General features: G+C 38.6%; 1 pseudogene across 1 annotated transcript; it reads left to right on the top strand.

Moving 5' to 3' along the window:
- Nucleotides 1–4397: 4397 nt before the first annotated feature.
- LOC309623493 (nicotinamide phosphoribosyltransferase pseudogene) lies at nucleotides 4398–21147 on the top strand (annotated as a pseudogene). The gene is made up of 2 exons: nucleotides 4398–4468; nucleotides 19166–21147. The product of its transcript is annotated as a nicotinamide phosphoribosyltransferase pseudogene (transcript).
- The last annotated feature ends 4441 nt before the right edge of the window (nucleotides 21148–25588 follow it).

Raw genomic sequence — 25588 nt, 5'->3', positions numbered from 1 at the left:
GTTGGGAGCCTCTAAAGAAAGGTTTGATTTTAAGCAGCTAAGTCATGAGTCTTCTCCTTGACCCCCAATTCCAATATAGCTTATTTATGTAGACAATGCCAAGTTTAAAAGGAGTCTGCCTAGGCATACAGTCATTTAGAATGCATGGTGGAGCCCAGGTTAGTTTACAGGGCTCTGGAATGTAAGGAAATGTGGTTGAGTACCACCTGACAACCTTAGAAGGAAGCTCTCCCAGATTGGTCTATTGTAATGTCTAGCATTTCTATAGCAGTTCTTCTCGGTTACTCCTTATACTCCTTTGAGTTGGGAATCACAATATTTGTCAAGTATGAAGACAGAGTCTTTCTAAAGCTTGGCAACATGAGACACAGAGTGTCTAAAAGTGCCAAGAATGTGCTGCAATGACAATTGCATTCTGACTGATAGTTATATTCTTTCGCCAATATACTGTTTATAGTAAAGAGAATATCCTCTCTATACAAGTGGTCCAAAAAGTATTTCCCCTGTATAGTTCCTCTCTAAAAACCACATTCCTTGCTACTCTTCTGAATGCCTTCAGCAGAGAGAGAAATGAGAAATTCAGTATCACATAATGTTTTACATCAGAATTTTAAGCTCCTATGATTGGTCACTTTTGGGTTTGCTCTCTGAAATACTGAGTATCTTTGTTACCAACTGAGCTTTCCTTGTATAAGTGGGGTCTACATAGACTGGTTAGTTTACATTCAAAGTCAGACTTTACTGGTCTCTTTGTAACTCTCCTTTGGTCATTTTACTGACTATATCCCAAGGATGATGAGTTAAAATAGAAAATGGTTTAAGAACTTCTTTAAGTTGTCTAGTTAGAAAGGTATTCAGTCATAAAAACATGTACATGGAAATATGCAGAATATCTGCTTATGAAAGCTGTATTCCTTTGCCCACTAATACTCATCATTTCTTTGAAATAAGCTTAGTGTTTGTTTTTCAAGTGTGGTATGACAAAATTCCTTCTATTGGGCCTCAGTGCTCCACTGGTCTAAAAAATACTAAAGGGTTATGTGTTTGTACTGAAGAAACACAAGACAATTCTAAATATTTTCCTAGATTAGACACTTGCACATTGATGATTTCTAAGATGCAAACAACAATAATAAAATGGTCTGGCTGACAATGAGACTTTGATTATAAATAACTATTGTTTAAGTTGTCTAGCTTATGCTCAGTCTAACAATTTTGAAAAAGCAAAAATGCATGCGTGGGAAGTTATAAGCTATTCTACACTTCTCAGGAGATAATCTTATAAATACAAGTTTGGTGCACTTCTTTGAAAACTACCCAGAGTGGAAATAAATAGTATAACTTATGTGGCTCTTGAATGCAAATAAGCACGTTGGTTTAATTTTTAAAACAAATAAAACAGATTGAAATTGGATAATGTATCACTGGAAAAGCTGAGGTCTAACCTCTGAGAAGATGTGTATGTGTGTATTTCTTTGTGTGTGTGTGCATGTGTGTGTTTGTGTGTGCATGCACAGTATATGAGTAAGGGTATGGGTGTACAACAAAAGTGTAGGTGTATATGTGCCTATACACATGTAAGCATCAGAATTATACTTTTGAGAACTTCAACATAAAGACCTTTCCTGTACTTGGACAACTATGCATTAAAGTGTGAGAAGTGTTTTTTAATTTTTTTTAAAGATCTGAGATTTGCTTACTTTGCAAGTAAGAGTTTGTTTTGATGCATAAAGCTCTTTTAATCCTATGCAAAGTTGATCAATAGAGAAGTAACTATCTCTCTTATCACCCTAGTCTCTTAAACAAGTGAAAACTAAGGCAATTAGAAGTTGATTAATTTGCCAGTAGTCAATTTCCAACTAAAGTTTGTTCACCACTCAGATTGGTTGTATAAAAACATTGTATTTAGTCAAATAATTCAGACTGAGGTTTGGTTTGGGGCGGGGGGTGCAGGGAAATGAAGTAGGTAACACTTTAACAAGCTATTGAACTGAACTGGCTAAATGTCTTCTCTTCAAATCTTAACAATTTCTAGGAATAAAATTCTCAGCTCGCAGCTGCCAACCAAGGAGTTATTTCACACCTCTAGTTCTCAGTATCAGGAACTCCCTCCCTAAAGCCTCCGTGGTTCCTGAGGTCTGAGCTGGTTGCCTGACCTGACATTTAAGGTCAGCTCTATGGTGCCTTGAAAGCCTTCCAGTGGAGGCTTTCAAGAAAAAGCATTCTGACAGAAACATGTAAGAGGGGACTTTTCACATCTTGCACCTAAGATCAATTTCTCTGAGTTCTTTACGTTCATTCCCTTTGGACCCTGGAGATAAATTTATCCATTCTACAGCAGCAAGACATTTCACATCTGCTATATGCTTGGCATTTATAGAACATTTACTGGGTGGTTCTGGTTACTCTGCTGCGTAGAAAACAACCCTAAAACTGAATGTCTGAAAACAACAATGTATTATTATCTCTCACAGTCCTGAGAGCTGACTAAGCTCAGCTGGGCTGTTCTCACCAAAGGTCTCTCACAAGGTTGCACTCGGATAGCAGCAGGGGCTGGAGCCACCGTGAGGCTCATCTAGGCTGGGATCCAAGAAGGATTCTTCCCTCACAGATCTGTCCCCCCAGGGTTCCTTGTCCTCCTTCCTTCTCTCCACATGGTCTCACCTCTTCTGTGGGCCTCTCCACATGGCTTGGTCTTCTGACACCACAGTGGTCTTAGGATGGTCACACTTCTTCCACGGTGTTTGACTTCCAAGAGAAAAGAATGGAAACTGCTGGGCCAGTTGAAAGCTCCCCTCAAAACTGGCACAGTGTCGATTTGGCTGTATTCTATCATTCAAAGGGGTCCCAGGGTCTGCTCAGATTCAAGGGTGCAGAGTGGTAGACTCTTGTTTTTTTGTGGGGGAGTGACAAAACCACACTGCCGAAGAGCGTTGGGACGGGAGCTACTGCAATTATCTTTGGAAAATGCAATATGCCACATTTGGTGTCTCAGGCATGGAGAACAACAGTCCTACTCTCTATTCATATTCCAGATTGTGATTTCAAATCCTTAAAGCCTTTGGGAATGGTGTTTCTTCTCTGTTTCTGTCATTTCCCCTCCCTGTTTCTCTTCCATCAAAATTTATTGAGTTTCCACAAAGGGATAGCCTCTCTGTTATAGTCACATCCTTGAATTCAGATAATGGTCTCAGTCACACATTGTTGTACTAAAAAATTCTATTTTAATGTATCCCTACTCTTTTTTTTTAGAAGAAGGATAAAACATTATGGTTAATATGGAAGAGAATAAATAATGCAGGAATAACCCAGCCATGTTAAGGAGCTAGTCCCTGCTCCTGGTAATGTTGGCTACAAGAATGCTAAGAAGCAACCATTTGTCTATTTATTTATTGATGGCTCTGATACTGCTTAGTACTGGAAACACACTGGGGGACAAAACAGATATGGTACGTGTTATAGGTTGAGTTACTTCCCCCCCAAATTTATATGGTGAAGTCCTAATCCTCAGTCCATCAGAATGTGACCTTATTTGGAAATAGGGTCATTGCATATGTAATTAGTTAAGATGAGGTCATAAGGATGAGCCTTAACCCAACATGACAGGTATCCCTATAAAGAGGAGAAATGTGGACACAGACAGATATGCACAGAGGGAAGATGGTGTGAAGAGACACGGAGAAGACGGCCGACTACAAGCCGAGGAGCAAGGCCTGGAACAGATTCTTCCCTCACAGTCCTCAAAAGGAACCAACCCTGCCAACACCTTGATTTCAGACTTCTAGCCTCCAGAACAGTGAGACAGTACATTTCTGTTGTTTAAGCCACTGATTTTGTGGTACCCCTAGTAAACTAATATAGTCCTTATTCATAGAGCTTATCAGCCAGACAGTAATCAAATAATTCCATATAAGAGGGATATAATTACAAAATTGAACTAAGGAATATGAAGCAAAGCAATACAATTCTGTGAGAGCAGAGACTAAAGGAATCTTTCCTAGGCTGGTGGGTCACAGAAAGTTTCCATAAGAAAATGATGCTTGAGGTGAGCAATGAAGAGTGATGAGGAGTAAACAGAATGAAAAGCAAGACAAGCACGTCCCAAGTCGGGGGAGGTTGTGGGGTGGGGACAGCATGTGCAAAGGCCTTCGTCAGCTGACATGCAACGCAACTGAGAAACCAAAACAAAGGAAGTGTGCTTTTAGCACAGGGAATGGGAGGGGCAGTAGTGCAAAATACGGCTCGTAAAATAGGCAGAACAGCCACACCTTTGCAGGCCTTGTTAAAGACATCTTTCAGTATCACGATCACTGAGAATCCCTTAAAGAGTTATAAGTTGCAGGTGATATAATCATATTTGAGTTGTAAAAGACTACTCTCACTCTTTTTGGGAGAACATGTTGGAAAGTGCTCAGACCAGGGGCAGGGGAGGAAGATCTGGACTCAAGGAGACTGAGTGCAATGGCGGGTAGGTAGGAGGCTCAGAAAGGTGGGAGAGAAGGCCAGCTGAATCCAGAAAAGGGCCAGGGAAGTAGAAAAGGATACTTGTGAGACATATTTAGGAAGAGAAAAGGATAAGATTTGCTGATGGGAGGAGTAGAGGTGACCGTGGCTATTTCTTTTTGCCTTCACTCAGTTAGGGTAGCTAGAAGAAGATCCATTTTGAGGGAGATGTTTATGGATTTCAGACTGCTCATGTTTTATGGGCATTGGGGAGCTGCAAGTTGAGAAATCAAAAAGGCAATTGAATGTATAGGGAGCTCAAAAAGTGAAGTCTGAGATATAAATTTGAGGGTCATTAGCAAATAGATGGTGATTAGAGCTTTGCATGTGGTTGAGATTGTTACAAAAAAGGGTACAAAGTAGGGAGAGACAAAGGCCTAGAATGGAGAGCTAATTAACTACATTTATTTGATTTTTTAAATTTTCCTATTATTTTATAAGGAAATGATGCTAGAGTTTGTATCCAATTTCTCCTGACAAATCACTTTTTTAAAAAATTGAGGCCTTTGAAACAAACCACACATCTCCAAGTTACAGTACAACCTTGAGCAATTGTTAATCATATGCGTTTTCATTTAAAAAAGAAAAAAGCAATTGCAGTTTGGTTTTTTCACTTCAGATTACAGAAGGGGAAAATTTTTTTCTTAAGTATTTTAGATAAAAATAAAGCAAGAATTGATTTTGCTTTTCATAGCTTAAAAGAAAAAAAGCAGGTTGTTTTGTATCTTTAAAAACAACCTACTGTCCATAGGGAGAAAGAGGCCTTATCTGATTATGACAATGATTGGATTTTTTTGTACATACGGACATTTGGTACAGGCACTATCTTTGAATCATTCCAATTCTAGCACCATCACGACATTATTTGTATGTGTTTATTGCCTCTGTTAAAATAGAAAGATACTTACCTGTGCTGTTTCCTTTTTAAAGGAAACCCACTGGGTTGTGTCATTGCATCGGCCCTCAGAAATTGTTAAATTATGTCTTTGTTAGTGTGGAGAGAAAATATAAGCATGCTTACTTCACCACCCTCTTATGGTTCTCTTATCAAGCTTTCAGATGTTCACAGCTGTTAACTCTAGCTATGAAATGGGCATAGCTGGAAACAAAATAGGGGACTAGAATAATTTTTCAAAAGAGTAAGCAATGATATCCCATCATTGGGGTGGGTTGTTCATACACTTAAGTGAAATATGTGCTGCAATTCTGTATGTGTACTCCATTGCTTTTAATAATGATACCAGTGATAGTGAGAGCAGGGGAAAGTGCTGATTCTCTTTAAATTTGATAATAACTCTGTAACTTTATTAATATATCATTATAGTTCAAAAATTTGCATACAGTTTGATCCAGCAATTTTATTTCTAGAACTTTAAGAAATTAATCATGAAATTTTGAAAGGTTTAATCCACAAGAATATTAATCTCTATTTGGCTCTGAGAAGCAAAAACTTAGAACCATAGAACACAGGTTAAAAATGGTAAGGTCCATCTATATGATGAAATAACTTGCAGCTATTAAAATCAGGATGTCAAAATATAATGAAATGGAAATAGTCACTATATAAGAACAATTTCTAAATACATATATGGAATACCACTTCTGTGCATGCATGTGAAAATGAGTATAAAAAAAGTTTGAAATTGTATGCACTGAATACTTAATAAGACAATTCTTAAGTCTGAGTGTTAAATATACAGGTGATACATTTTCATTTTTGTGGCTTTTTTGTATATTCCAAATTTTTCTCAATGAATGTGATTTTCCATAGATATAGCAAAGAACTAATTTAAAAATATGATTACTGTAACCAAAAAGATACCTATTCCTTTGTCCCTCATCTACTTGCTAATATTTGGCATCCTAAAACTAGGGATTTATTCCTCTTCAATCCTGCAAAAATATTTCCTTGAGAAGAGAATTTACAAAGCAATAATAGTCATTTACATTTCAGTTTAAATAAGCTCATTGGCTCCTTCCAGAAACCTAAGTTTTATGGGTACAAATGAGGCTGCATCACAGGACAAGAGGACCCCCAAGAGGAAGGTGAGTTCACTCCTGAAGGCTTACCCTACCTGTGGGAACCTGTGCCTTTTCATATTTTACCAATCTAAGGAGAAGTTGATGCAATTTAGTAATCTTAGAACTCTGCTCAAGGTCTTGGCATTTAACACTTTAACAATGGATAAAAATGTTTGCAGTTTATTATTTGTTTTTAAGCAGATTCAGATGGATGCTTTATCTCCTACTACCCTAAATGTGTAATAATAAATACAGATCTAAGATACATTCCTATATTGCCTAGGCTCTGGCATGTTAATTCTGTTTGTCTTCATTACACGTTTAAAATAACTTGGACTATTCTGAATCTCTTCCTTCTTCTTAGACTTTTTCATCATTTATTCATTTCCATTGGGAAAATTCATTTTTGAGTAGGATGTCATTCAAACAACCTAAATATTAGGTTTAGACAGCAGATTAAACTAGAATTAGGCTACATCACTCAAAAATACCCTACTCCTTCTAATACTTTTATTACCACTAATGGTACTATGAAGGAGAAAGCATTTATTGATCTTCTATGATTTGGGTACTTTACCTAATTAGATTACATATTAAATATTTCACATATATTTATATAAATTAATGTAATTATATAAGCAACCCTTTAAGGTCAGTGATTTGTTCTTGTGTGATAGATGAGAAAACTGAAATTCAAAGATTCCAAACAACTTGTCCAACATCACACAGCTAGGAAGTACCAAATTGGATTCAAACCTTGGTCTCATTCAACTCTAAGTTTCCACTTTCATCCAGTGTGCTATGCTAACTATCTAGATTTTTAGAAGGAAAAAAAACAGCGACCCTCCACACCACTACTAACATTGGAATCACTACCACTATCACCACCAACGAGAATGGGATGTTTAGGGCCATTTTCAATAATAGGACGCATCACTGTAGCCAAGCTAACTGTTTGCCACTCCCAATACATTTTAATGACAACAGCTTAAAGTCAGTCACAGAGTGTGAGGTTCCTAGATGACGTGTGCTCTCTAAAGCACTCAGCTAGCCCAAAAGCCACTTGGAATTCTCTGACATCCATCTCCATTTTTCTTGACATAGCTGTCACGTCGCACTTGAGTTTATTTCCACTATCTATCCTCAGAATCTCTGCAATCAAGTTATTTTAGACAATTGATGATAAACTACCACTCAAGTCACCATTTTGGATGATTTGAGGCACTTATTTATTTTATCTCTTGGTAGACTTTTCCAGCAGCCTGTAAGCTTATACATATAAATGACAACCTGGGTTGAGTATATTTTCACTGCACTTGACAAGCTCACTGGACCGAAAGACCTCTAGCCCAGGTGGGAATAAGCATGTTGAAAGGTCTAAATTACTTAAACATATTTCCTCTCAATCAGAAATTTGAGTTCTCACCAGGCTTGTTGAATGCAATTGGCCATTTTAGTTAAGGCCCATTGGAAGGAAAGGGAAAATAACATTTTAAAGACTAGATGAATAATCTCATTGATATCACACCTGATCCCTCAGACAGGCATTTTCTATTATAGATTTGGTGGGACTGAGACAGAAGCAATAAGGAGACTAGGGTACAGCCAAAGAAAAAATATAGTTTTACGCACAGTATGTTATATATAGTATGTATATATTTACATATACATATTATATTTTTGTATGTATGTGTGTGTGTGTGTGTATATATATATATATGTATATATGAAATTGGGAAATGACTTAGTTGCTCTCTCAAAATACCAATAATACCATGCACTGCTTAAGGAATATTTAAAAGCATAAAGTATATGACCAGCACTTTATTAATAACCACAGCCAGCATTTATTAAGCACTTACTATGTACCAGACACCCTGTGCTACACAGATGCACACAGTTATATGTATATAATTCTCACAATAGCCCAGTGAGTTCCGATTTCACAGGTAGGATAACTGACACTCAGAGAGGGCTGAATAATGAACTCATTCAAATGTACATGGTTAGTAAGTGGCAAAGCTGAGATTAAATATACAGGTCTTTTGGTTCTGCAGTGATGATGCTAATCTATATACTATACATTCTCCCTAATGATCCCTGACAGATACCAGAATTTCTCAAGTTGTGGCCTGATGCTATCTCTATCAGATTCACCTGGTATGTGCTAAAACACAATTCCTATGCTCTTTTATTCACTTTCCAAATTAGAATCTCTGGAAAACAGGTCCCAAAGATCTACATTTTCAATTTGCTCCAAGCGTGACTTTTCAAAAATGCCAGTATTTGAGATCAAGTGTGGTTAACAGGAGGCTCATGACTGTGGGAATAATACAGTAGAAAGACTGTGGTATCAGAAGTCGGGTGACCTGGGTCTTAATTCCACCCTGCAAGTAATAAGTTCTGTGACTTTGGACAAGTTACCTCACCTTTCTGGGCCTGTATTATCCCATCTGTAAAGTGGTGATATTAGATCAGATGTCTACTATAACATTTTGCAAATAATTTAAATAGACCCCCACAACATGGGAAATATTAGTTCTGTTACACTCTGCATCGATCAGTCTACTCATAAGTCCTGTTTGCAGGGCCGGCCACTGTATTTCAGAGAGACTTTCACTTTCTGGAGTAGAGTCAAGACTGGCCAGCACCACAGCCAGGCAAGAGCATGTGGGTCCTTCCCTGGTCTTCAACACTCTTCTAGGTTTAATTAAAGATGGGTGAGTGAGGGCTGCCATTCCAAACATGCCAGGGTTGAGGCAGAGAAGTAGATTTCTTCTGACCAGCAGCATATTTTCGTGGAAAACAAGTGATATTTCCTATTTGAGAAAAGCAGGGACTTTTAGAACTGACAGCAACAGCTCCCTAATCTATTTGAGCTAAGAGGTAATCATTTCCAATCTCCGAAACCATTCCTGCAAATCTAACAGCATGCATGTCATTTGTGGCTCACACAAATGTACTGGCCTTTACAAGAGAAGTAAATATGTCCTCAGTGGCTGCTTTGTATTGGCAATTAACTGATCTGTTGGCAGAATCTGGCATCTGCATATGCAAATGCAAGTTTAGCAGCACACCGTAGAATGCAGGGACACATTTCATTTTGCAGGCATATTTTGGGAGCCTGGAAGAAAACATGGTCTTTATTTTAATCTGCAGTGGCTTGTCCAGTGCTTTCCATACAAACATGTTTACTAGATGGGTGTTTGATATTTGGGTCCCAAAATAAACAGTTAATGAATATTCATGTATGTTGAATGCAATCAGAGAAAGAGCCAAGAATAGACTGTCAGAGTGCAAACTCCTACACCCCATCTGTAACCATTAGGATAACAGGACTACACTACCCTTAGCAAGGCACAGAGTTGTTCATTCAACAAACAGCTATCATTGCACGTTACATATGCACCACTGAAATAAACAATGGAGGTTTTTTTTTTTAATTTCAAGGAGGAAAAATTACCTGAAAGTAGAGAATAATGGTTTAAGAGTGTTTATTCAATAAATATTTATTGAGTACATACTTCATGTATATGAGATACTGATAGAGGCACTGACGCTTCAAGCAATGAATTTTTTTTAAAAAGTGTTAAAAATTATTTCCCTTGCAGAGTTCACGTTTAGTTTGAGGAAGACAGACAAAGATTAAATGAATATGAAGTATGATAGATGGTGATGAGTACTATGAAAGAGAGAAAGAAAGAAAGAGAGAAAGAAAGGAAGGAAGGGAGAAGGGAACAGAGGTGCTGGTGAAAGGAGATTGACTTAAATAAGATCAGGAAAGTCCAACCAAGAAGATACAATCTGAATGTAGATTTGATGAAGATAAAGAAGTGAGCCACGCGGGTATCAGTGCAAAGAGCATTGTAGGCAGAGAAAATTGTAAGTGCAATATTTCTGAAGCAGGTGAGTGCCCAGTAAGTTAGAAGAATGGATGGCTAACATAGAGGAAACAAATTTTAAGAAAGGAGTCAGAGAGATAAGAGGATGCCCGATCATCTAAGGCTTTGTAAACCATAAAAAGTTTGACTTTGACTCTGATTAAGATAGGAAGCCATTGGGATTTGAGCAGAGGATGACATCACTGAACTTGTATTTTAAAACAGAGACATCACCCATTGAGCTGAAACTACACTATAGCGGACAAGGGCAGAAGAAGGAAGTCTGGTGGGTTGGGTTTTGCTATTAACAAGCTTATGAATGATGGAGGCATGGATCAGGGTAATAGTGGTGAAGTTTGTGGTAACTGGTTGGATATTGAATGTTTGTGGAGCTAATATGATTTCTTGGACCATCTAATTTTCATTTTGAAATATAATTTACATGTAGAAAAGTAGGAAAAACATCAATGTAAAATTTACCAAATAATGTAAAGCAAACACCAAGTATCTCCCAGCCAGGTTAAGAAATAGAACATTGCCAGCACTCCAGATACTCCATAGATTTAGCACATTGGAATAAAGACTGGGTGTGCTAAGTAGAAGCATGGAAGATATAAAAAAGACCCAAATCAAACTTATAAAGATGAAAATTACAAGGACTTAAATAAAAAATTCACTAGATAGGATGAATAGCAGAATAGACATTGCAGAATAAATGATCAAAGAACTTTCCAGATGATGTCTTTCATGAAAAGGGATAGAACTATGTTCTTGAGAAATATGATGGACATCTTCCAATAGAAATAAAAGCTGCTCCTGCAGGCTCTGTCATTCTCAGAGGAAGTTTCTCTTCACAGTAGAAAACACAGATTCAGAGTGTTACTTGCTAACAAACTGGATTGAGACTATTCTTGTTCAGGCCTAATATCCAATCACAGTGGTCACAAATGCTAAAGAGCAGAAGAAAATATTGGCCAAATATTTATTAGAAACTTCCAATAACCTAGATGGTCCTGTATGTAAGTTACATGATTTTGGTTACAGAGGAGTCTCTTTTTAAGAGACTGCTGGCATTGGAGCCTCTGCTCACTTGCTTAATTTCAAAGGAAAAGATAGAGTAGCAGAAATTGGTTTAACTAAAAATACTATGGAGGGAGACCTTCAAGATGGCACAGGAGTAAGACGTGGAGATCACTATCTTCCCCAAAAATACATCAAAATTACATCTACATGGGGAACAACTCCTACAGAACACCCACTGAATGCTGACAGAAGACCTCAGACTTTCCAAAAAGCAAGAAACTCCCCACATACCTGGGTAGGGGAAAAGAAAAAAGTAAAAACAGAGACAAAAGAATAGGGATGGGACATGCACCTATGGGAGGGAACTGTGAAGGAGGAAAAGTTTCCACACACTACGAAGCCCCTTCACTGGCGGAGATGGGGGGTGGGTGGGGAGGGGAAGCTTCAGAGCCACGGAGGAGAGCGCAGCAACAGGGGTGCAGAGGGCAAAGCGGAGATAGTCCCACAGAGAGGACTCGTGCTGACCAGCACTGACCAGCATGAGAGGCTTTTCTGCTCACCCGAAGGGAAGGTGGGGGCTGGGAGCTGAGGCTCGAGTTTCGGAGGTCAGATCCCAGGGAGAGAACTGGGGTTGGCTGCGTGAACACAGCCTGAAGGGGGTTAGTGTACCACAGCTAGCCGGGAGGGAGTCCAGGAAAAAGTCTGGAACTGCCTAAGAGACAAGAGAACATTGTTTTGGAGTGCTAGAGGAGGGGGGATTCAGAGCACTGCCCAAACGAGCTCCAGAGACGGGCGCGAGCCGCGACTATCAGCACAGACACCAAAGACGGGCATGAACCGCTAAGGCTGCTGCTGCCGCCACCAAGAAGCCTGTGTGCAAGCACAGGTAACAATCCACACCTCCTCTCCCGGGAGCCTCTGCAGGCTGCCACTGCCAGGATTCCGTGATCCAGGGACAACTTCCCTGGGAGAACACACAGCAGCCCTCAGGCTGTTGCAATGTCATGTCAGCCTCTGCCACTGCAGGCTCGCCCCGCACTCCATACCCCATCCTCTCCCCCAGCCTGAGCGATCCAGAGCCCCCTAATGAGGTGCTCTTTAACCCCCTCCTGTCTGGGCAAAGAAGAGACACCAGAGGGTGACCCACACGCAGAGGCAGGGCCAAATCCAAAGCTGAACCCCAGGAGCTGTGCGAACAAAGAAGAGAAAGGGAAATCTCTCCCAGCAACCTCAGGAGCAGTGGATTAAATCTCCACAATCAACTTGATGTACCCTGCATCTCTAGAATGCCTGAATAGACAAGGAATCATCCCAAAATTGAGGCGGTGGACTTTGGGAGCAACTGTAGACTTGGGGTTTGCTTTCTGCATCTAATTTGTTTCTGGTTTTATGTTTATCTTAGTTTAGTATTTAGAGCTTATTATCATTGGTAGATTTGTTTATTGATTTTGTTGCTCTCTTCCTTTTTTAAAATATATCTCTCTCTATATTTTTTTCTTTCCTTTTTCTCCTTTTGTGAGTGTGTATGTGTATGCTTCTTTGTGTGATTTTGTCTGTATAGCATTGCTTTTACCAATTACCTGGGGTTCTGTCTGTCCATCTTTTTTTTTTTTTTTTGTATAGTTTTTAGTGCTTGTATCACTGGTGAATTTGTTTTTTGGATTGGTTACTCTCTTCTTTCTTTCCTTTTTTTAAAATTATTTTTTAATTTATTTATTTTTAATAATATTTTTAATTTTATTTTATTTCATTTTATTTTTCTTCTTTTTTCTTTCTTTCTTTTTTTTTTCCCTTTCATTCTCAGCTGTGTGGCTGACAGGGTCTTGGGGCTCCAGCCAGGTGTCAGGCCTGAGCCTCTGAGGTGGTGGGAGAGCTGAGTTCAGGACATTGTTCCACGAGAGACCTCCTGGCCCCATGTAATATCAAATGGCAAAAGCTCTCCCAAGACCTCCATCTCAGCGCAAAGACCCAGCTCCACTCAATGAGCAGCAAGCTACAGTGCTGGACACCATTGGCCAAATAACTAGCAAGACAGGAACACAACCCCACCCATTAGCAGAGAGGCTGCCTAAAATCATAATAAGGTCACAGACACCCCAAAACACACCACAGGACACGGTCCTGCCCACCAGAAAGCCAAGATCCACCCTCATCCACCAGAACACAGGCACCAGTCCCCTCCACCAGGATGCTTACACAACCCACTGAACCAAACTTAGTCACTGGGGGAAGACACCAAAAACAACTGGAACTATGAACCTGCAGCCTGTGAAAAGGAGACCCCCAAACACAGTAAGTTAAGCAAAATGAGAAGACAGAGAAACACACAGCAGATGAAGGAACAAGGTAAAAACTCACCAAAACAAACAAAGGAAGAGGAAATAGGCAGCCTACCTGAAAGAAATAAGAGTTATGATAGTAAAGATGATCCAAAATCTTGGAAATAGAATAGAGAAAATAAAATAAACGTTTAAAAAGGACCTAGAAGAACTAAAGAGCAAAGAAACAATGATGAACAGCATGACAAATGAGATTAAAAATTCTCTAGAAGGAATCAATACCAGAATAACTGAGGCAGAAGAATGGATAAGTGACCTTAAGATAAAGGAAGATAAAATAGTGGAAATAACTACCACAGAGCAGAATAAAGAAAAAAGAATGAAAAGAATTGAGAACACTCTCAGAGACCTCTGGGACAACATTAAATGCACCAACATTCAAATCATAGGGGTCTCAGAAGAAGAAGAGAAAAAAAAAGGGACTGAGAAAATATTTGAAGAGATTATGGTTGAAAACTTCCCTAACATGGGAAAAGAAACAGTCAATCAAGTGCAGTAAGTGCAGAGTCCCATACAGGATAAATCCAAGGAGAAACACGCCAAAACACATATTATCAAACTATCAAAAATTAAATACAAAGAAAAATATTAAAAGCAGCAAGGGAAAAATAACAAATAACATACAAGGGAATCCCTATAAGTTTAACGGCTGATATTTCAGCAGAAACTCTGCAAGCCAGAAGGGAGTGGCAGGACATATTTAGAGTGATGAAAGGGAAAAACCTACAACCAAGATTACTTTACCCAGCAAGGATCTCATTCAGATTCGACGGAGAAATTTACAGCTTTACAGAGAAGCAAAAGCTAAGATAATTCACATCAACAAGCCAGCTTTACAACAAATGCTAAAGGAACTTCTCTAGGCAGGAAACACAAGAGAAGGATAAGACCTACAATAACAAACCCAAAACAATTAGGAAAATGGTAATAGGAACATACATACCGATAACTACCTTAAATGTAAATGGATTAAATACTCCAACCAAAAGACATAGACTGGAGGAATGGATATAGAAATAAGACCCGTATATATGTTGTCTACAACAGACCAACATCCGACCTAGGGACACATACAGACTGAAAGTGAGGGGATGGAGAAAAGATATTCCATGCAAATGGAAATCAAAAGAAAGCTAGAATACCAATTCTCATATCAGATAAAATACACTTTATAATACAGACTATTACAAGAGACAAATAAGGACACTATATAATGATCAAGGGATCAATCCAAGAAGAAGATATAACAATTGTAAATATTTATGCACCTGACATAGGAGCACTTCAATAAGGAAAATGCTAACAGCCATAAAAGGGGAAATCGACAGTATCACAATCATAGTAGGGGATTTTAACACCCCACTTTTACCAATGCACAGATCATCCAAAATGAAAATAAGTAAGGAAACACAAGCTTTAAATGATACATTAAACAAGATGGACTTAATTGATATTTATAGGACATTCCATCCAAAAACAACAGAATACACTTTCTTTTCAAGTGCTCATGGAACATTCTCCAGGATAGATCATATCTTGGGTCACAAATCAAGCCTTGGTAAATTTAAGAAAATTGAAATCGTATCAAGTATGTTTTCTGACCACAACATTATGAGACTAGATATTAATTACAGGAAAAAATCTGTAAAAAATACAAACACATGGAAGCTAAACAATACACTACTAAATAACCAATAGACCACTGAAGAAATCAAAGTGGAAATCAAAAAATACCTAGAAACAAATGACAATGAAAACACAAAGACCCAAAATGTATAGGATGCAGCAAAAGCAGTTCTAAGAGGGAAGTTTACAGCTATACAAGCTGACCTCAAGAAACAAGAAACATCTCAAATTAACAACCTAACCTTACACTTAAGGCAATTAGAGAAAGAAGAACCAAAAAACCCCAAAATTAGCAGAAGGAATGAAATCTTAAAGATCAGATCAGAAATAAATGAAAAAGAAATAAAGGAAACAATAGCAAAGATCAATAAAACTAAAAGCTGGTTCTATGAGAAGATAAACAAAATTGATAAATATTAGCCACACCCATCAAGAAAAAAAGTGAGAAGAATCAAATCAATTGAATTAGAAATGAAAAAGGAGATGTAACTACTGACACTGCAGAAATACAAAGGATCATGAGAGATTACTACAAGCAACTGTATGCCAATGAAATGGACAACCTGGAAGAAATGGACAAATACTTAGAAAAGCACAACCTTCTGAGACTGAACCAGGAAGAAACAGAAAATATAAACAGACCAATCACAAGCACTGAAATTGAGACTGTGATTAAATACCTTCCAACAAACAAAAGCCCAACACCAGATGGATTCACCGGCGAATTCTACCAAACATTTAGAGAAGAGCTGACACCTATCTTTCTCAAACTCTTCCAAAGTATAGCAGAGGGAGGAACACTCCCAAACTCTTTCTACGAGGCCAACATCACCCTGATACCAAAACTGGACAAAGATGTCACAAAAAATAAAACTACAGGCCAATATCACTGACGAACATAGATGCAAAAATTCTCAACAGAATACTAGCAAATAGAATCCAACAACATATTAAAAGGATCATACACCATGATCAAGTGGGGTTTATCCCAAGAATGCAAGGATTCTTCAATACATGCAAATCAATCAAGGAGATAAAACATATTAACAAATTGAAGGAGAAAAACCATACGATCATCTCAATAGATGCAGAAAAAGCTTTTGACAAAATTCAACACCCATTTATGATAAAAACCCTCCACAAAGTAGGCATAGAGGGAACTTACCTCAACATAATAAAGGCCATATATGAAAAACCCACAGCCAACATCATTCACAATGGTGAAAAACTGAAACCATTTCCACTAAGATCAGGAACAAGACAAGGTTGTCCACTCTCACCACTATTATTCAACATAGTTTTGGAAGTTTCAGCCACAACAATCATAGAAGAAAAAGAAATAAAAGCAATCCAAATCGGAAAAGAAGTAAAGCTGTCACTGTTTGCAGATGACATGATACTATACATAGAGAATCCTAAAGATGCTACCAGAAAACTACTAGAGCTAATCAATGAACTTGGTGAAGTAGGAGGATACAAAATTAATGCACAGTAATCTCTTGCATTCCTATACACTAAGGATGACAAATCTGAAAGAGAAATTAAGGAAATAATCCCATTTACCACTACAACAAAAAGAATAAAATACCTTGGAATAAACCTACCTAGGGAGACAAAAGACCTGTATGCAGAAAAATATAAGACACTGATGAAAGAAATTAAAGATGATACAAATAGATGGAGAGATATACCATGTTCTTGGATTCTAAGAATCAACATTAAGAAAATGACTATACTAACCAAAGCAATCTACAGATTCAATGCAATCCCTATCAAACTACCAATGGCATTTTTCACAGAACAAGAGCAAAGAATTTCACAATTTGTATGGAAACACAAAAGACCCCAAATAGCCAAAGCAATCTTGAGAAAGAAAAACGGAGCAGGAGGAATCAGGCTCCTGGACTTCAGACTATACTACAAAGCTACAGTAATCAAGACAGTATGGTACTGGCACAAAAACAGAAATATAGATCAATGCAACAGGATAGAAAGCCCAGAAATAAACCCATGCACCTATGGTAACCTTATTTTTAATAAAGGAAGCAAGAATATACAATGGAGAAAAGACAGCCTCTTCAATAAGTGGTGCTGGGAAAACTGGGCAGCTACATGTAAAAGAATGAAATTAGAACACTCCCTAACACCATACACAAAAATAAACTCAAAATGGATTAAAGACCTAAATGTGAAGGCCAGACACTATAAAACTCTTAGAGGAAAACATAGGCAGAACACTCTATCACATAAATCACAGCAAGATCCTTTATGAGCCACCTCCTAGAGAAATGGAAATAAAAACAAAAATCAACTAATGGGACCCAATGAAACTTAAAAGCTTTTGCACAGCAAAGGAAACCGTATACAAGACGAAAATACAACACACACAATGGGAGAAAATATTTGCAAACGAAGCAACTGACAAAGGATTCATCTCCAAAATTTACAAGCAGCTCATGCAGCTCAATATCAAAAAAACAACCAACCCAATCCAAAAATGGGCAGAAGACCTAAATAGACATTTCTCCAAAGAAGATATACAGATTGCCAACAAACACATGAAAGGATGCTCAAGGTCACTAATCATTAGAGAAATGTAAATCAGAACTACAGTGAGGTATCTCCTCACACCAGTCAGTATGGCCATCATCAAAAAATATACAAACAAGGGCTTCCCTGGTGGCGCAGTGGTTGAGAGTGTGCCTGCTAATGCAGGGGACACGGGTTCGAGCCCTCGTCTGGGAGGATCCCACATGCCGCGGAGCAACTAGGCCCGTGAGCCACGACTGCTGAGCCTGCGCGTATGGAGCCTGTGCTCCACAACAAGAGAGGCCGCGATAGTGAAGAGGCCCACGCACTGCAATGAAGAGTGGCCCCCACTCACCACAACTAGAGGGAGCCCTCGCACAGAAATGAAGACCCAACACAGCCAAAAATAAATATAAAAATAAATAAACAAAAAGATTACTATAAAAAATATATACAAACAATAAATTCTGGAGGCGGTGTGGAGAAAAGGGAACCCTCTTTCACTGTTGGTGGGAATGTAAATTGGTACAGCCACTATGAAGAACAGTATGGAGGTGCCTTAAAAAACTGAAAATAGAACTACCATACAATCCCACTACTGGGCATATACCCTGAGAAAACCATAATTCAAAAAGAGTCATATACCACAATGTTCATTGCAGCTCTAATTACAATAGCCAGGACATGGAAGCAACCTAAGTGTCCATCGACAGATGAATGGGTAAAGAAGATGTGGCACGTATATACAATGAAATATTACTCAGTCATAAAAAGAAACGAAATTGAGTTATTTGTTTTGAGGTGAATGGACCTAGAGACTGTCATACAGAGTGAAGTTAAGTCAGAAAGAGAAAAACAAATACCATATGCTAACACATACATACTGAATCTAAAAAAAAAAGGTTCTGAAAAACCTAGGGGCAGGACAGGAATAAAGACGCAGACGTAGAGAATGGACTTGAGGACACAGGGAGGGGGAATGGTAAGCTGGGACGAAGTGAGAGAGTGGCATGGACATATATACACCACCAAATGTAAAACAGTTAGCGAGTGGGAAGCAGCCGCATAGCCCAGTGAGATCAGCTCGGTCCTTTGTGTCCACCTAGAGGGGTGGGATATGGAGGGTGGGAGGGAGACGCAAGAGGGAGGACATATGGGGATATATGTATATGTATATCTGATTCCCTTTGTTATAAAGCAGAAACTAACAAAGCATTGTAAAGTAATTATACTCCAATAAAGATGTTTAAAAAGAAAATGCTATGGAACAAAAGATCCTGTTCTAGTCTGTTCTGTTCTAGTGGCAGAACACAGTACCATAACAACTTGAGGTGAAGACCATAAAAAAGATGTTTGAACATAAAGAAACCCAGTTTTTATCAGCGCCTGGATTTGTAGTCTGCAATAAGTGTAACATTTATAATGTGTGAGAGATAATAGAGGGTAAGGATCTAAGACATTTAGTGTATCCAAAGTGTGCAGAGGCACCATTAATAATCATACCGGTTTCTTGAAATCTTCTTAATACTGTATTAAAGACTACGATATTTTAGGTAAGAATTTCCCTGCTACTGAGAACTCAATGAGCTGCAAGTTGCTGCCCCCTTACCTTAGAGTTAGTCAAGGGGGTGTTGCAGATGTAACACCTTAAAAGAGATTGTGGAAGGTGTGAAGCAAAAAACAAAACTGGAGCGTTGAAAATGTTTCTTTTGGTTCTGGTGGAAGTTTTTCTACAGCAATTAACAAGGTATCTCTTGAACTTTTCCTTCAAGTATAGTCATGTTGTAATTACTGGCCTTGGGATTAATGTCTTTAATGACTTTGTTGCTGATCCCAAGAAAAGGCCCAGGAAGGGCTGATTATCTTTACATAGGATACCAGCAGGCAATTTTGTTGCATTTGAAAAATACCTTGAAGAATAAGGTTATGATTTTCTCCATACAGTCTTCAAGAATGGGATGATGACAAAAAGCTATTTAATTGATGTAGTAAGAAAAAATGCAAAACTGGATATGGAACGTCTCCAGCTGGATATGGCAGCATCTCAATAGGCTTTGTTTTATGACTGGATATGTGTGTGAGTATATACACATGCATGTATGCATAGATCTGTGTGTGAGTATGTAATGCACCATGTTTTTCATACAGGCATATGGGGGTTCTTTGTGTTTTATGGTACATTTCAGTGAAATTATTTGCTGGTTTATGAATATACTGCCCTTTCATTTTTTTTTCTTTTTTCCCCCAATGTTTAGGTGATCTCAAAGTAGGAAATACATTTAATCATGTAAAAGATTAATGCTAAAATAAGCTTTTTGGGCCTTTTGGCAATAGACAGTAATTCAGTCTGGTATTGATCTTTTCACGAGTAACAGAACTGAGAAATTTTATATATAACTGAAGATCATAAAATAGATTTGCATAAAATATCATGATTGCTTCATGTTTATATTTAACTTATATTTTTGTATAAACAAGATTGTGCAAGATATATTTAAAGTTTTAATGATTTAACCATCTTTCCAACTTTTCATGATTTTTAGGAATGCAGACTTTTAAGAAAATGAAATTACACTCCCTGTTGTCCATTAATCAGCAAATAAAATATGGCCTTAACAAAGTTGTTTGTGTCATTATACAGTTTGAAAATTATGTCAGGATATACCCTATAGAATTACTAACCTCAATGCCCCTTGTAGAGTATATATTAATCATTCTATATTAAAGAAAATAATGGTTGTTAATGGAATGCCAAGGCACTATACAGTGATTATATGTTAGTTGTGGTATCATACCAGTGAAATGTCAAATTTGAAAGGCCTGTACTACAATTTTACATGAAAGAAATTACTCATGGCTCTAACATGCACCTTGAGAGTTTAAGGAGATAATATTTTTTAGAGAGAAATACTGCTTCCACTATAGATTATGTACATAAGTATAAACTTTGACAAAAGTGGAAGGAATGTATTTTAAAGTAATTGCACTTCTGAATTTATTTTTCATATCCTATATTTGATATGACTAAAATGAATTACTGGACGGATTAATAAGTGTACTTAATTTAAATGTTTTGATCCTGTTATACTTTTCATTAAGTTTTAAAAAAATTAAATTAGATATAAAATTATAAAAAAAAAAAAAAAAGATTAGTGACCTTGAAGGTATAGCAATAGAAATTATTCAAAATAAAATAGAGAAAAAGTACTGGGAAAAAAATGAAATCAGTGAGCGGTGGGACAACTTGATGTGGCTTCATCTATAAACATTTAGAATTACTCTCCCCAGAGGAGAAGAAAGGGGAAAATATACATATATTTTTAAAAAGTGGCTGAAAATCTTGCAAAGTTGATGACAACTATACACCCACAGATTCAAGAATCTCAACAAACCCCAAGCATGAGAAACATGAAAGAACCTATCTTTGTTCCCCTGTATATACCATGTCTATTTGCATTGGCTGATTTGAAGATTTTCTTTCTTCACTAGTTTCAAGCAATTTGATTAAAATGTACCTTGGTTTAGGTTCTTTTATATTTCTTGTTTGTTATAAGTATTTCATATAATTAGTTTTTATTGTGATTGTTATAGGTAAAATTTTGTCCCCCCAGAATAGACAATTGGAAGTCCTAACCTTCAGTAACTCAGAATGTGACCTTATTTGGAAATAAGTCCTTTACAGAGGTAATAATTAAAATGAGGTGGGCCCTAATCCAATATGACTGATATCTTTTTAAAGAGGAGAAATTTGGACACAGAGACAAGTATGCACAGAGGGAAGACAATGTGAAGACATACAAGGAGAACACCATGTGATACAGAGGATTGGAGTGATGCATCTACAAGCCAAGGAATGTCAAAGATGGTCATAAAACCATCAAAAGGTAGGAAGGTCTAGGAAGGATTCTCCTACATGTTTCAGGGGGAGCATGGCCTTGCTGACACCTCTTCATTCTTACTAGCCTCCAGGCATTTAGAGTATGAGAGATCCTGGAAGTGCTCTGAAACAAGTGAGACCAAAGATGGTTCTTCAGGCAGCCCCCAGGAATGTTGGACCATTGGATGTTCTCTCCAATTCTTTACCTCTCCAGGGAGAAGCTGGGAACTGAGGCTTTTCACCTATTTGCTCTGTGCTTAAACCAGGAGAAGGGCTGCGGTGATGAGCTACATACTAGATCAAACCACTGTCTTTGTTCTTACTAGTCCTCAGGTGGCTAGAATATGCTGGGTTCTGTTAGCACACTGAGACAAACAAGACAAAAGCCAGTCCTTGAGCAGCTCTTCTAAAAGTTGGTGCATTTGCCATGCGGTCCAACTCTCTTTCCCTCCCCAGGGAGAAGCTGAGAGCTGGAGTTTTTCATGCCTTCACTTTGTGCTAAGCCAGGAAGAGGGGTTATGCAGAGTGCCAGCCCAAACCACCATCTTGGCTTCCTTCTGGTGTCTAGAGGACCTCAGGTCCCAGTAGTGTTACATGACCGGTAAAACAGAAGCTAGTCCTTTGGGGAGCTCCTGGAAAAGTTGGAGCAATGGACTGCAGTCTAACTCTTTCCTTCTCCAGTGAGAAGCTAGGAGCTGCAGTGTTTCCTTCTGATCGTACGGCACTATACCAGAGGTAGGGATTCTGGCAAGAAGGTGTCTTGAATTTCCCTACTGGTTTCAATGTGTCTGGTTTCACACTTGCCCAAGGTGTAGGAGCCTCTCAACTAGCTTCTGGATTTCTCACCAAGGGAATTTTTCTCTGAATTGTTGTTGAATCAGTATGTTTATGTGTGAAGGGGAGTCCAAAGCTTCTTACTTATTCTGCCATCTAGCTGACATCATCCTGCAAGAGCCAATTAGTTCTTAAGCAGGTCTAATTCACCACATAGAGTTTCTAAAAATACTAAGGAAACTATGCAATGTTCTAAATATCCTAAGGAAGTATTTACAAGAGTATTGGAGTATAGATTATTATTGCCAGTTTGAGTCCATCTCCCATCCTGTGGAAGTCTGGAGAAAATCAGGTTGCAAACCTGTAACATGTGGGTAATGTTGGGAAAGGGATTAGTAGGGCAGGTTCATTGATTAAATTCTAGTTATGTAGCATTTTATTGTACTGCAGTTGGCAAACGTGCTTTACAAAAATGACTTTATTCTCCCTAAGGAGGAGGCAGCAATGTGCTGATGTGTGTGCATTCTTCCCAACTTCACTTTCAATGACATCACATTGATAGCTTGAAATCAGTCATGATGCGGGCATTACACCATGGAAATTGGCAAATGCTATAGACCAGGGATTTTTTTCTTTTGGAAAATCAGCTGTTAAAGATTTACCAGTACAACATCTGGAGGATTATGAGTCTAAAACACTATGCACTGTGGATGTTGAGACAGAATTTGGTCTGGGTCCCAGGGAGACAGACTGAGATGAAGATTTTTATGTAGGAAGTTGTATTAACCATGTCTTTAAATTTTTGTATTTTGATGCTTTGACATCTGGGGCCTTGTCAACACTGGAGGGGCCACCCAATTCTTAAAGATAGTAAACAATTTGCTCACCAGTATGCTTTTTAAATGCAAACCTAACAATCCAGAACCCATACCCCCAGCCACTTGTCCTAACCACCCCAGGGTCAGGCACCAGACAACTAAGGTCAGCCTCTATGCCCCAGAGCCCAGTGAAATTATCACAAGATAGCCAATACTAAGCCTGTAGGTAACAAACTATCTTTCCAATGGCAGTCAATTCCTGATTGTTGGCCTTACCATACCTAAATCATAATAAAACCTATCTTAAAACAGCAGTTCTTTGGGAGTTCCCTGGTGGCCTAGTGGTTAGGATTCCAGGCTTTCACTGCCGTGGCCCTGGGTTCAATCTCTGGTTGGGGAACTGAGATTCCGCAAGCCACGTGGTGTGGCAAAACACACACACACACACACACAAACAACAAAAAAACAGCAGTTCTTTGAGGAATGCTCTCAAGATAAACACATTTGAAGAAGAGATGGAAATAAAGTTGGGAAGAGAGAAGATTTACCTATGATTTTGTCTCAAGGAAGGCCTCAGTCAACCCCACAGAAATGGGAAAAAGTGGGATGACCCTTCCATGTGATTCCCTTTGAGGCAAGGGGCCCAGCTATCATAACCCTGTATTGATCAGGGTAGGGTGTATCCAGACCCTAGATAGGGGGCTTATCCTTGGGCTTTGAAGAAACTCTTTGGCGGAAAGCATTACCCAGAGAGGGACTCTGTTAAGTGCTGTTAGCCACCAGTGTTCTCAGCAGCTGCGGGAAGATCTTTAGTTCTGAGAGAGGGCTGGGGACGTGAACCCCTGCATGTACTACAAAACAGGAAGATAAACTCAACTACCAAACGCCGTCTACCTTAGATGATTCATGAGCTTTCTGATGGAGTCAACATCATTGAGGAGAATAAATGCTGTAGTTGAAAAGGTGCTAAAAATTCATGTTAAGAGTCAGCTATGTCCTTTCAACCTTGGCAGAAAAATAAATGTAAAATAAATTAGCCATTTACAACTTTGCAAAACCTAACATGCTGTGAAGATTTATCAGCTGGACCATGAAAAAAAATGACTCTATTCAACAAAGCAATTAAAAATGAAAACTGGTGCAACTGAAGTCCAAATAAAATAAGCTTCCAGAGTAGAAGAAATGCGGAAATAAAAGTTTGTTGGATCTCTCTCTCTCTCCCCCTCTCCCCTTTATTTGGCTTTAGAATTTCATACAATTTTATAAAGCTGGTGGCTGCCAGAACAGGATAGGGCAATTGGCAAGGGCTGAGAAATCTCCTCACCCCCAAGAATAGTGAACACAAGGGCATGTAGCCAGTGTGGATTCTGAGTGGCAGCCGGGTGAGTCTAAGGAAATTTTCTATTTGTTCCTAGTTGTCTTCTTTCTAGTAACTAGAGAATAAAGATTGTACAATCCACACTTACCACTCTTTCATTATTCTAATAACCGATGATAAAACTATTAAAAAACGTTAAAAAGATATCATCGTTGAGCCACAAAGTTCTATGGATTACTCTGTCAAATGAATGGGAAACAAGCAAATGAGAATGGGCTTTATTCAAAGAAAGTTAGCAAATTTATATAGAAAAGGCAAACACGCAGAGATTTCATAAGAGTTCAAAGAAACTACTGCAGAGAAGGGGAGGGAGCCAGTCAAGGGAACAGCGAGAAGTAAAGACACTTCACCATGAAGAGGTAAGTATGATGTGGAGGTTTCTCTAGGGACACAGCTTCTTTAAAACATGTTGTTTGTGTGGTGGCCCCCAAGCTGTAAGCTTATTCAGCTTTCTGCTTTCCGGAGAACTGCTTGTCTCTTTCTTGGTATGCACTCCTGACGCTGCGGTATTGAGCGTAAGGCCAGTTTCGTTCCAGGTGCCTGCTCTGGATCTAAGAGCCCCTGGTTGTTCCCCAGAAGAAGGACGTGCTGCCCTGAGGGGGAAGTCTGTATCTCCAGAGAATGGCCCATAAGGCATGCTGACGCATAGATAGTGGCGCATAGATAATGACGCATAGATAGTGGCGACAGAATTATGTGGAAATACAAGGTTTACTGATTTATTGCCTAATATTCGTTCCGTACTAAACCTATATATACATTCATGCTCTTTGAATAAACTTGCCTTGCAACCATCAGTTGTCTTGGCCCTTCTGACC

Source organism: Balaenoptera borealis (assembly GCF_965194805.1).
Source record: "Balaenoptera borealis genome assembly, chromosome: 2".
NCBI classification, from domain to species: domain Eukaryota; kingdom Metazoa; phylum Chordata; class Mammalia; order Artiodactyla; family Balaenopteridae; genus Balaenoptera; species Balaenoptera borealis.
The sequence above is the reverse complement of the archived record's forward strand: the minus strand, read 5'-3'. Positions and strand labels throughout refer to the sequence as shown.